This window comes from Acinonyx jubatus, chromosome E3, assembly GCF_027475565.1.
Source record: "Acinonyx jubatus isolate Ajub_Pintada_27869175 chromosome E3, VMU_Ajub_asm_v1.0, whole genome shotgun sequence".
Lineage (NCBI taxonomy): Eukaryota > Metazoa > Chordata > Mammalia > Carnivora > Felidae > Acinonyx > Acinonyx jubatus.
Window position 1 is genome coordinate 5,686,671 of NC_069398.1, and position 13,207 is coordinate 5,699,877.

At 48.4% G+C, this 13,207-nt stretch overlaps 1 protein-coding gene and 1 long non-coding RNA gene across 5 annotated transcripts in view; one reads left to right on the forward strand and one right to left on the reverse strand.

Moving 5' to 3' along the window:
- Positions 1–13,207, forward strand: part of SNX29 (sorting nexin 29) — a 496,622-nt gene that overhangs the window by 127,950 nt on the left and 355,465 nt on the right. The window lies entirely within an intron of this gene.
- Positions 3,522–10,386, reverse strand: LOC113594846 (uncharacterized). Its single transcript, XR_003415299.2, has 3 exons — positions 10,175–10,386; positions 9,296–9,381; positions 3,522–8,037 (listed from the first exon to the last, which is right to left on the reverse strand). It is a non-coding gene; the product is annotated as an uncharacterized LOC113594846 (long non-coding RNA).

The following is a 13,207-nucleotide window of genomic DNA, read 5'->3' on the forward strand; positions in this document are numbered from 1 at the left end:
ACGAAAAGCAGGATGCTGTGTGATGTGTCGTAGTGATGGCTGGCGTGCCAGGGCTGTGTCTGACCCTTGGCTGGGGAAGCAGCGCAGCGACCCTTCCCCTGGCTGGGCCACCTCGCACATCTTCATGTCTCCCTTTACCTGTCTGTGAACTGATGCATGATAATCTTAACCAATGTCACTAAGCTTTTGGCTGTAGGAACCCGAACCAAACTAGCTTGGATCAACAGGGCAATTTTATGTTGATGTGACCGGTCCCTCTCTTCAGGACCCGGGTTCTCTGGGGAGGTCCTCGCTCTGCCCTTGGCCCCGTGTCCTCTCTGTTAGTGTTCTTGGGCAGGGCCTTGGCATGTAGCAGTAAAGAGGGCCTCTGCTAACGCCAAGCCTCGTGCGGGATCTGAAGAGAAGAGACTTTGTCCTGATATCCAGGTAGAACATCTTCTACTCCACTGGGCCTGTTGTGGGCAGCAGCGAGCAGAAGGCCATGATTGACTGCCATGCGGCGATGGGCAGATAAATCCTGTCTGTTGCACTTTGGCCTAAGTTGGTGGGGACAAGGACATGAGCTTTTTTGCTCCTCAAGCCCTGAGCAGAGCTCCAGGCTCCTTGTAAACGCTCACTACGTCGTCCCTAATTTCTTCTTGGCTGGCGCATTGGCCATGGGTGGCTACAGATGCCGAGGCTAGAACAAGAGCTTGTGGGTTCTTGCCTTATCCCAGCTTCTCCCTGCAGTGAGTACCTCAGAGCCTTTGGCCTCTCACTGGCCTTCACTTGACCTTCAGCTCCTCCCGGTGTGATTTTTGCCGCCCCGTGTGCCCAGCGTCCCTTTATTGGTCCCTGTGGGGCTGCTGAGTAGTTGCCTGCTGTGACAGTGTCCTGTTGGTGGCCAGAACTGTACTACACCATCTGTAAGGGAAGGGCTGGATGAGGATCTTGGGAGCCTCGATCCTGTCATTCCACTCGCTGTCCCCTGGGAGACTTTGATTGGCTTTCTATGAAGTCTTTAAATCTGTTTCTGCCCTAAGTCTGTCTCTGCCTTTTTCTCGTTGTTAAATTAGAAAAATGAGATGAATATGCTTTTTGTGGAAAAGGACACAATGTGTCTTCAACGTCCATCTGAAGGCATTGATGGTTTTGTTTTGTCTTAGCAAGTCTTTATTTTAATTCTAGTTAACATACAGTGCGATAGTCGTTTTGGGAGTAGAATTCAGTGATTCATCACTTACATACAACACCCAGTGCTCATCATATAGATGCTGCCCTACCCACACTGATGATGTTTTTAATCCCAAGAGTCCAATACTCAGCGTTAAGAAGGTCACACGCAGGTCCTATGTCCTCTTTTCTGTCTTTCCTTGGTTGGATCCTAATGTCCAGTGATAATTTGACCTCGTCAGCAGTCACCGAATCTTGTGGACTTGGGGTTCTCAGGCTCTAGAAGAATCTCTATTCTTTTTTAAAAATAAATATTTGGGAAAAAATTTTTGATAAGGTCCCCTTTACTGTAATGAAATGCACAGTTACAATAACCTATGGATGGGAGCTAATTATTTAAAATTGAGTATAACTCCCTAACTACTATGAAGGAGAAGGCTGAGGAAAGTAACATGTAATAAAAGGTAGATTTCAATACATTATTGGCCGGGCATGGCTTTGATGGAGAACATGATGCGGTTGAGTGCTTGCACCTACTTACAACGCATGAATTTGGTTTTAAAGGCAGTACAGTAAGAAGATCACCAGGCATCCTTGATAAGAACAGAAAATGACAGAGCAGAGTGTACGTGGGTGGATTCTTGGGTAAAAACTAGTATGTTGTGTGTGTGTGAAATGAATTGTAGACTCAGACTGTAGAGGAACGTTGCACCCATGTGAAGGGTCCTAGGACAGTTGAAAGGACAATGGGATGTAGGTTGCTCTAGGGTGTGGGGCTGCCTTGGCCACCAGGACTTCTGGTGTCTCTGCTCAACCCCCCCCCCCCCCCGCCCGCCCGCCCACCACAGTCACCAGGGGGGCTTTAGAAACACCAACGTCCACACCTCTAGGAGGCATTTCAATGCCACTTGCAAATGTGCCATCACAACTGGGTGTTGAAGAGCCTTCTGGTCCATTTTCACTTGCTTGAGTCCTTGAGAGTCCTTAGCCAAGAACTAGACCATGACCACACTGAATTCTCTGTGGAGCCCCCGCTGTGTGTGCCAGCCTACTCTGGTGCTCTTGTCCCTCACTTCCCCTTGAACACGAAGCTTGCTTTCCCCAAGGTCGCTGGTTCTTACACTTGGCTGAGTCGCATTAGCTGAATAAGGTGTGCTCTTCGTCATTCTCCACAAGCCCTTGTCAGCGGCTGACAGTCCTTTATGACTTACCCTGGAGCAGCCAAGGAGAGTTAAGTGCATGGGGTGGAGCAGGGAGGAGTAGAAGACGCACACGTCGGGGCTGGAGACAAGATGGTCAGGGGGAGCCGGTTTCCTGAAGTTTAATGCTTCCGAAATTCAGTGAAGGATGGAGTCAGAGACCAGATGCAGCTGGCTGTAACCTGTAGGTGTGACAATGGAGGGACAGATATATAGATATCTTCATATATATGTGTGTATGTATACATACGTATGTATGTAAAGATTTTAAACTTTTGGCTGACATTTTTGCTTGTATTCCAGTAGATTTGGCTCTTCTTAGCAGGAAGTGTAGTGTAATGGTCTGGGGCAAGTCTTGCATTGGAGCCCTCCTTCTCAAGGTCAAGAGTAGGGTAAGGTGAGTGAGAAACTCCGTCTGAAGGTCATGCAAGTACTTTGGCCACTTGTATTGTGTGATTTCAGGTGGTAATTGTACCCCTAATGCTTCTCATGTAGAAAACTGGGATAATCTTCTCACTCTTACAGATACTATTCAAGAGCTAATGAATGAAGAGGGCTAAGCGCAGTGAGTACCCTGAGTAAGTACTTAGGAGAAGCCAGCCGTGGTCGTTAGTGTTTTCGTGGAAGTAAATTATGCCTCCGTCCAAGCTTGCAAAGAGTCATTGTCTGGAGTTGATCTAGCCTGATGTTGCTCAGATGTAACTAACTTTCTAATAAAGAATTCTTGGGGTTGAAGTGCTAAATGCCTCGCTTAGACTTGGCTGTATATTAACATTCACCAGGGGAGCTTTGAAAACTGTGTCTACCCAACCCTCCCAGAGCTCCCCCCGCCCCCCGTCCCCTAGGAAAAACCTGTCCACGCTGCCCCTCCAGACCAATTACGTCCAAATCACTGGCAGCAAAACCCACCCTGCCCCAGTAAGTAATTCCAGGGTGTAGCCAAGGTGGCTGGTGGTGGTAGAGGTTTAGAGCAGCCTTCCTCAAACCCGAATGTCTCCACCAGTGCCCATGGCGATCGTGGCTGGGTGGGGCCTGTCAGCAGGTGTCTCTCACAAGCTCCTGGTGCTGTTGATGCCTTGGGTTCCTGACCCACACTCTAAGCTGTAGGGATGTGAAAGGGGTAGTTCTCTGAAACCACCTGGGCTTGTGGAAGGCTCAAGGCTCTTGTGATTGTTTTTTTTTGTTTCTTTCAGTGCCAAGGCGGGAGTTAGTTTTGTTTGCAGGTTTTTTTTTTTAATGTTTATTTAATTTTGAGAGAGAGAGTGAGAGAGAGACAGAGCAGGGGTTGGGGAGGGGCAGGGGGAGACAGAAGGAGACACAGAATCCAAAGCAGGCTCCAGGCTCTGAGCTATCAGCCCAGAGCCGCATGCGAGGCTCGAACTCACGAACCGTGATTTCGTGACCTGAGCTGAAGTCGGCCGCTCAACTGACTGAGCCACCCAGGCACCTCTTGTTTGCAGTTTGAAAACTAGAATACTTTGATCCACTACAAGAATGATTTACCATTCCCATTTGCCATTTTTGCTTTTGCTTTTATTTTTAAGCTAATGATGAGGATACCATGTAGGTTTGCTTTTGGTGGGTTTTGAAGGATCTGCATTTGAGCTTTTAGCATGAGCCCAGCATCCTGTGGCTTGATTTGCTCCTTTGATGTGGAATTGGATGCTTTCATGTTCAGATGCACGCAGGTGGGATGCCAGGGCAGGATTCTGCCGTGACTAGGCAGCTGGAGAGTTCTTGAGAAAGCTCTGGTTTCCATGCTTTTTTTTTTTTTTTAAATCACCTTTAAATTGTAAAAGTACCATATGCTGAAATGGAAGAAAGCATCCCAAATCTCCCAACACCAGCCTAACGATGTTCTCCCCACTTAGTCCATTTCAGTACGATTTGTACCTGGTTCTACCACCATCAGTGTGTGCGTGCATTTTTAAATAACATTTTCTTGCGCTCCTCTGTAGACTTCAAATTATGTTTAGAGATCTCCCCCTCCCCCAAGAATATAAAAATGTACAAATTGTAGTCCTTAAGTCTGAGACTAAGAGAGGTTTAAAGAAGAAAATCCTCTGGACGCAATTACCGTTCATGTCTTTTATTTATTACTGATGAGGCCCTTTATCCCAATTCATCTTATGTATGTATTCATTTTACATAATTCAGATCATTCTGAATCTGCAAGTTGGTCTGCTTTGAAAAGCAATTAGGCATCCCATCATGCAGGTTTCCTCACGCTGTTCACTTCTGTGGGCATCCCTTTCAGAGGCCGTGTGGAAGTCTGTTTGGCTTTGGCCTTGTTTCTCACACTATTTCCTTAACCATTCTCTCCACTCTTTTCCAACACCCACACCACCCCCCTCCACTGTCGGAGTAGGATTTCTACTAATGTATTTTTTGGTAAAGCTCTCTAACGTCCTTAATCTAGACTTCTAGAAGCTGAGTTTCGATGTTAGAAGGTATCTGTAAAGGCCCTTGCTCCATAGGGCCAAAGTCCTTCCCGGGAAAGAGGTGTCACCTGATAGCCCCTTGGTGATAGGTGGAGGGCCTGCCTCTTTGTCCTCTGTGAAGGCTGTGAAGGAGGCCGCCATATCTGACCAAGTGGTTTCCACATGGGCCAGTGTTCGGCTGCTTCTGGTTTTCTGAGATTATAGCCTCGTGTCTCACTTGTTTTCGCCTCTCTCAACATCTTTCCTCTGTGTGTATGGGCAGGAAAAGGATCGCTGGGCAAAGGATAGGAATGTGTTAATGGCCCCAGTCCTGGGTTGCTCTGGCTCCAGGGTGAGGCAGGAGGAGCCACCCAGAGAGCTTCAGTCGGTTTAGTAACCTTCTCCCCTCAGCTCCTGCTTCTCAGAGTGCAGAAGTTGAAGGTGTGTTTGGCACGGATGATTTTCCAGCTGGTTTTTCTTTAGGAAGTAGAGACATGGGGATCATCCTTTCCCCAGACAGAAAAATGAAGAAGCCAAACGTGTTAACACCTGAACCAAAAATGATGAGACAACCTTCTCAAACACCGTGCGAGGTGGACGGTCCTAAAGGTTCTTTCACCCTCCTTTCACAATGCCATGACCCATGTGAGTTTCCTAGACACTTTTTCCGTATGAAAATCAGGGACCGGAAGAGAGGAACTGGAGCATCGTGGCATCTGTTAGAGCAAAATCACGTACAAGGGAGAAAGCCATGTGCTTGTTTATTTTCTCTAAAGCTTCTAGAACCCAATCAAAGACTCCGGTTTTGTTGATGAACTAAAATTTTTAGGGGGAGGAAGCAGCAAGGTATATTTGCACGAACAGCTGCATTTTGCAGCACGTGCCCACGTCGAACGGCTAGGCGTTAGCGCCATTAGCGGTTGGTGCCAGATGTTCCCCGCAAAATGTGCACCAAACATGGATTTGGGCGGTTCATCAAGATGCAGAAAAAATCCGCAGCTGCCAAGGGAACGGGGAGAAGGTTGTGTCTGAAACATTGTTGCAGCCCATCACTTTCCCCATCAGAGCACAGTAGCGGGAGATAAAAAAAAATTACCCAAACCAGTAACTGTGATAGAACTCTGATTAAAAGGTCACGATGATTATCCATGGAGGAGGGGAACGCGTTTACCGTTCATTAACGTTCCATTTGCTGTATTTTCTAATGAGAAGTCAGTAGAGAAGTCTGGAGGAGTCAATAAAAATAACAGAAGGGTTTTGAGGGGAAACCGAAGCAGAGCCGGGGAAGGGAGAACAATCGGAAGAGAGAGCGGCTCCCCCGAGCGAGTGTCAGTGTCTTTGCTACTCGAGGGAAGTGGTTGAAAGGCCCCAGTCGGACCTGGCTGACCCCAGAACCTGGAGCCTGGTGCTCAGTTGAACACCCTGGCCTGTTTGCCTGGGGAGAGGCAGAGTTTGTAACCTGGTTATCCGTAGAGAAATTTTCAAGCCTTGCCTTTCCGGTATGGTTCACGAGGTGGCAATTTCCATGTCCCCGCGCGTGAAGCCTGGGTCTTAAATATAGCTGGCATGTGGATGCCCTGCAGGCGGTGACAGGGACAGTGACATCACTGCCAAGCAGCGCCTTGTTATTTTGGAGCCGGGGAGGGGAACAACAGGAAGCTCAGCAGAGGGGAGATATTCTTGGCAGCGGCAGGAATGCGGTTTAAAGAGCGACAGCCGTCAAGTCGAGGGCTTGTGGAAGGTGGCGGAGCTTATTTGCTCAGTCACCTGAGTTCGTGCTGGGTCCCAGACACAACGTACAGACGCGTGAGACGCTCCCCTCCCGCCACACGGCTCCTGTGGCCCAACGACCCTCGCAGAAACCTTTCAAGCGGGAGAACTATTTCTTCGAACATGGTCTGTCTCCAGCGCTCCAAATGCAGCCTCATGGAGAGCAGGGCCGCGCAGTTGGAGGGCGGGGGTCCCGGAACACCACCTCCTGAGCTTTAATAAAAACTCCATCGTGAACCATGCTGAAAAGGCACGTTGTAAATGATTACCTAGAGTGGAAAGAGGTTGGCCTTTCAGTCCGGTTGCGCCTTGTTGCTGCTGCCTCGTGGGGCTGAAACCACACGTGGCCTCTACACCTCCTCTCCACTCGACGGTGGACCCAGGGGGCTTCACCAAGCGCTAAGTTAAGGGCGTCTTTTGGGATCGTGTTTTTCTCTTCATGGACTAAAAACATTTGTCTGTCAAATTTCCCAGTGGGATCCCTCTCCTTCCCTGTCTTCTCAGTCCCCCTTACTTGCTTTTTTTTCCCCCTTAGCCCTGTTACGATGTGCAGTCTGGCTCCTTTTTTTTCCTTAAGTTGCAAGCCTCGTGAGGGCAGGGACCTTGGTCTCCTTTGTTGACTGATCTTTCTTAGGGGCCTGCACAAAGCCTGGCACGTGATAGAGCCCAGAAATTTCTTGAAAGAGCAAGTGGGTATCAGTTTCCTTTATATTGCTCTGCTGAGTTTGGCTTACCTTTCTAAGGTCCTGTCATGGTCTAAGAAGGCTGCTGGATCCCTAGCCGTTACATCTGCATTCTGTGCAGCAGGAAGGATGAAGCAGGGGAAGGGGGAAAAAAACAAAACCGTTCTGACTTGTTTTAAGGAGGTCACCCACCACTCAGAAAAGTTTCTTATATTTAAGTGGCTTGAACTATTTCTGTTAGGGATGGTGAAAAATACTTGTTTTTAATAGGGTACCTCGTCACCCCAGACAGACTGCGGAAGGGAAGAGTTGATATTTTGGAGGGCAGATTGTGGTCTGTGCTCAGTGCCTTGCGTGTAGGCCTCCTGCGTTGGAAAAGGTCACTTTTGTTACATACAACGGTGAGGTTGCTTTTTGTGGTCAGTGGTATATTCACTTGCCCCCAAGGTGCTGAGCAGAATGGCTTTTGAGTCAGACCTTGGCTCAAATCTTTGTACTAAGCACCGGCTTAGTGCACTAGCCGTGTGACCTTGGGTAAAGTCACTTTACCTCATTGAGCCTCAATTTTTAAAAGTCTATAAAGCAGTGATAATCTAGAGCATTTTCACGCATGATGGCAAGGATTGAAGGAGATGATGGGATAAAGAAACGTGGCAGGGTGTCTTTGGCAAAGGAATCTGTATTCCCCCATCGTCTTGATCACCATCTTAGCTTGTTTTGTGGTGTCTAGATTCCAGGGATCCAAGTGTGACAGACGTGGTCTCTGTGTTCCAGAAGCTCACAGAATGGCATGCTGGGCAGGGAGAAGAGTTGCTGTAAGGGGAGAGAGGCACAGACACGGCTGTTAGGTTGAAGAAAGCTGCAGGTAGCTTGGGATGGCCACAGCGCGGACTGCTAGAGTCCCGTGTGTGTTTGCGGAATGACTATGGAAGGTTCTGGAAGAGCAAACCGGAGACAGATTCCCAAGGTCCCAGTGAGGAGTTTGGCCTTGGTTCTGTGAACGGTGGGGAACTGGCCAAGGCCCTTAAGAAGGAGAGTAATTGATCAGGTCTGTTTTGTGCGTCGTTCCCTGTCCCAGGCCCTGTGGAGGACTGGATGGGACAAGGCCGGTCTTAGAGGTCTGAGTGTAGACTGGAGCCATTCGGGCAAGAGGTGGCGGTGGCCACGTCTAGGTAGGGCTGGCGTTTCCAGAGAGAAGACACGGTGGGTGAGACCATGGTGGGTCAGCACTGAGGGGTGTGGTGCTGCTTGCCCCGCACTGGATTAGGGTCTGTCTGCCCAGCGGACACCATTTCCTGGGGGTGAGGGGAGGCTGAACAAGCCGTAGATGAAGGACTTGAGGAGCTCCTCCAGGCAGAAGACCATCTCCCACCCGGGTCATTGCTGCCCGAGTGTTTTCTCTGCGATGTGCATTTCCTGCCTGAGCACCCTTCCTAGTGCCTGGTCTTTGGGAGAGTGAGGTAGCATGGAAACGTTACAGCCCTGTGCCCGTGATGGCGTGAGGCCCCAGCTGCCGAGCTCATCACTGCCCCGTGATCACATCCCGAAGTTGGGTGTGCGGTCCTGCACCCCTTTGTGATGACGGTGGTCGTCACGTCAGCAGGCCCTAAGCCCACAAGGAGGAGGTTGCCCCTGGGTCACCAGGGCGGTCACAGCTTGTGATTTGGGCTCCTTTGTGCATGTTGAGGCTCCTCTGTTTTGGCTCTTTTATCTGAGTTGGAAATTGTTCAACTGGTCAAGAGATGTGGTTTTTTGTTTGTTTGTTTGTTTTTGTTTTTTGTTTTTGTTTTTTTTTTTTGCAGAGGGATGCACTGCGGTTGTGGCCAGGGTTGGGGTGGTGGGGGGAGATGTGGCGGGGATTTTCTGCCCGGGTGGGCTGCTCATCAGGACCTGGCCTTGGCTTTCAGAGGACCTGAACCGAGCCAAGAGGGCTCTGCCTTTCTCTGCCACAAGGCTGTACGGTGAAACTTGGGATATCTGCTTGCTCATGTTTCTTAACTTTTTTATGGAGGCATTTTTCAAATACTTAGAAGAGTCAAACCTACCACCCAGGTGCCCAGCAGTTACTCACATGCTGTCACTCTTGTCTTGCCTGTTCCTCCTCACTGACTGCTTGGGGTTGTGCTGGAGTACTTTAAATTCTAGATACCACATCACCTGTAAAACGGGTTATATATAAATCTCTAACAGATAAGGACTTGGAGGGAGAAACATAACCATATGCAGCGCAATTAGTCGCATTTAATACAAATACCAGCGATCTCTTGGTATCCTCTAGTTTCTAAATTCAAAGATACTTGTTGTCTCAAATTCTTACAGTGACTTCGTTGAATCTATTCTGATTTTACTTTCAAAAGTGTAAATCTGCTCACGCCATTCTCCTGATTCAAACTCTGTGCACTCAGGAAAAAAAACCTTGCCTCCTTACCGTGGCCTGCAAACCCTGCACGATCTGGCCTGAGCCTGCCTGCTGGGGGTCTTTGCTGTTTCTTCTGCCTGGAACGTTGCCCCCCTAGGTCTTGGCACGGCCGCTGCTCTGCCTGGTTTCTGAAGAGAGGGCAGCCTCATCTAAGCAGGCGTATCTCCCTTTCCTAACCTCTTCTCTCCCTCTCTCCTGGTCTTATGCTTTCTTATTGTTGTTGTTGTTTTTTTTTCAAAATTTTATTTAAACTACAGTTAATGTAAGGGTAATATTGGTTTCAGGAGTAGAACTGATTGATTCATTATTTACACGCAACACCCAGTGCTCCTCACCACAAGGGCCTCCTTAGAGCTCCTCCCCCTTCTAGCCCATCCCCACGCACCCCCATCCTTCAACTCCCTTTGTTCTCCATCTTGAAGTCTCTCCTGGTTTATTTCCTACGCCCTCCCGTATGTCCACGTGTTTTGTTTCTTAAGTTCAAGGTAAGAGTGAAATCATGCGGTATTTATCTTTGTCTGACAGACTTACTTTGCTTCACATCGTATACTCTAGCTCCGTCACTGCAGATGGCAAGATTTCATTCTTTTCGATGGCTGAGTGATATTCCCCTGTATAGTCTGTGTATGTATACATCCGCATCTTCTTTATCCCTTCCTCAGTTGATGGACATGGTGGCCCGGTGCGTAGTTTGGCTATTGTTCACACTGCTGTAAACACCGGGGTGCAACTCTGTATTTTTGTATCCGTTAGGCAAATACCTGATGGTGTAGTTGCTGGATTATAGGGTAGTTCTCTTTTCAGGTTTTTTTTGAAGAACCTCCACACTCTTTGCCAGTTTGCATTCCTCCCAGCCATGCAAGAGGTTCCCCTTTCTTCATAGCCTCACCAACACCTGTTGTTTCTTGTGTTAATTTTAGCCATTCTGACAGGTGTGAGGTGGTATCTAATCATGGTTTTGATTTGTGTTTCCTGATGGTGAGTGACGTTGAGCATCTTATCATGTGTCTATTAGCCATCTGGATGTCGTCTTTGCAAAAGTGTCTGTTGATGTCTTCTGCCCATTTCTTAACTGGGTTGTTTGTTTTTTGGGTGTCGAGTTTGGTAAATTATTTGTAGATTTTGGGTTCTAACCCTTTATCAGATAGGTCTTTTTAAAATGTCTTCTCCCATGCTCGAGTCTGCCTTTTGGTTTTGTTGATTGTTCCCTGTGCAGAAGCTTTTTATTTTGATGAAGTCGCAATCGTTCATTTTGCTTTTGTTTTCGGGCCTTTGGTGACGTGTCTAGTAAGAATTTGCCATGGCTGAGGTCAAACTCCCTCCTGGTTTTATTTATTTTTTTTTAAAAAAAATTTTCTTTTTCAAAGTTTATTTATTTTTGGGACAGAGAGAGACAGAGCATGAACGGGGGAGGGTCAGAGAGAGAGGGAGACACAGAATCTGAAACAGACTCCAGGCTCTGAGCCATCCGCCCAGAGCCCGATGCGGGGCTCGAACTCACGGACCGCAAGATCGTGACCTGGCTGAAGTCGGACGCTCAACCGAGTGTGCCACCCAGGCGCCCATCCCTCCTGGTTTTAAACTTCTTCACACTGCCTGTCCTTGGACATTTCTTAGTGTTCTTGTTTGATGTAGACCTCCTTCCACTCATGGATGTCTGCCACCTAGGGCTCGGCCCAGGCCTGCTTGGCTGTTCTGTTCCCCCAGTGCCTGGCACTTGAGCCGTTCAGCCAGCACTTGTTACATGAGTGGACGATTATTGAGCACAGCGCCTTTGCACTGTGTGGCCTGGGAGCCAGGAGCACTCACGTCTTGTAGGGAGGACTCATAAAGGGAGTTGGCCTTCCCTTTGTCTTTTTTTTTTTTTTTTTTTGTACTCATAATGTTGGCACAGGTAGGTCAGGCCTTCAGAAAAAGCCATGCTAATTATTATTTACGTAATAGTGTATTATTTTATATATTATAAATATATTTATCTGGCAATATATTATAGTTACTATTTACATAATACTGTTTTTATATCAATATAATTTTATACATTATAAACATAATTACCTTATAACATATCATAGTTATTATTTACAGAATAATACTCTGTAGGGCACGCAGAGTAGCATCGTTGGTTTCTGTAACTCTCTCCCATTAAGAGGAGGTCCCAAATGAGATTTTGAATCCTCCCCTCCCACATTCGGGCTGGGAAACCGGGTTACAGATTGTGAAGTCAGGACCCCGACGGGTGGTCATTTCAAGGTTTGGCCTCCCGGTATCCGGAGAGCAGACCGTGCGGCCTGACGGGTTGCACCCCGGGCTTCACAGGAGGACTGTTGGGGGAGCCTGCAGGTTGTGTGCTACAAGCCCCAGGTGCCTCCCTTCTGAGGACCTCAAGTTGCTCCTGCAGAAGGTGGGGCGAGCCAGCACCTCCAGAGCAGCGGCCAGCAGGGCCTTCCCCGGGCTCTTTCTGTGCTGCACAAGGGCCGCTGTAACTGCTGACTGTGTCCGGCCTGGAGATGAACGAACGTGGCCACAGCTCCCTGAACAGATGCTGTCCGTTAACCGGAGCTGAAACGTGTTTTTTAACTACTTTTCTTCCCCCCCCTTTTCCGAAGTGTTTTCTGTGCCCCAGGGATTGTTTGGTCTATCAGCTCAGCTATTCCTCACAGCAGCCAGTGAGTCGGGTCCTGTGCTTCTCCGTTTACAGGAGGGAGGCCAAACTCACACACCTACACAGAGGCGGGGCTGGGGTTTGAACCTGTGTCTGCCTCCCGACTCTGTTGTCAGGTGCCCTTGACATCCCTCTTCACGGTCATCAGGGTGGTTTTAGCACCGTGTGAGAGTCACAGTGGGTCTCTTGCAACGTTGTGATTTGTTTTTGTCCCAACCCTGGCTGTTTGCAGTCCAGGATAATGATGGTTGAAAGGGGGTCGCCTCCTGCATTTTCGTAGTCCCAAAATAGCGCCTGGTTCTGAAGCTTCTGTCTGGCTGCCCCTCTCAACCCCTCGGCCACTCTCCTGCTACGTGTGACGCAGGCTTAAAGCTTCTTTCTGGCGACTGTCCCCTGTATTGCTTTTCCGTGAATCTTCACGGAGAACTTGAGAATGCAGCTTTCCTGGAAAGTTTTATATAGCAAGACATGTTGACAGGAAGACCGATCGTGGGGCTGTAAATTGAAGAAAAACAGGCGGCAATTTGTCTGATGCGTTCCAGTTCTTTTCTTTTGCCTTCTTCGAGTCTGAGTTATGGAGACTGTTTGCTCTCGCTTCGGAGGTTAAACTGCTAGGTGGTGTTTTATTGGGGAACGTTCTATTAAAGCATTAAGAACAATTAGATGCGGAGTCCTTTTTTATTTTTGCAGGTTTTGACACTTAAGTAATTGGAAGTTTGGCTCTCTCTTTTGCTCTTCCTTTAAAGAATTCAGAAAACGCTGGAAGAAGATGTATTTCAGGGGAGAGTTTGGTGGCATCCTTCCTGTAATCGCCCGGAGAAGGAGAAAAAATGTGGGCTTTTGGAGTGGGAAACCTCCAGACCTGAGGGGCTTTGCTGGGGCAGCCGTGCCCTCCCCGCCGA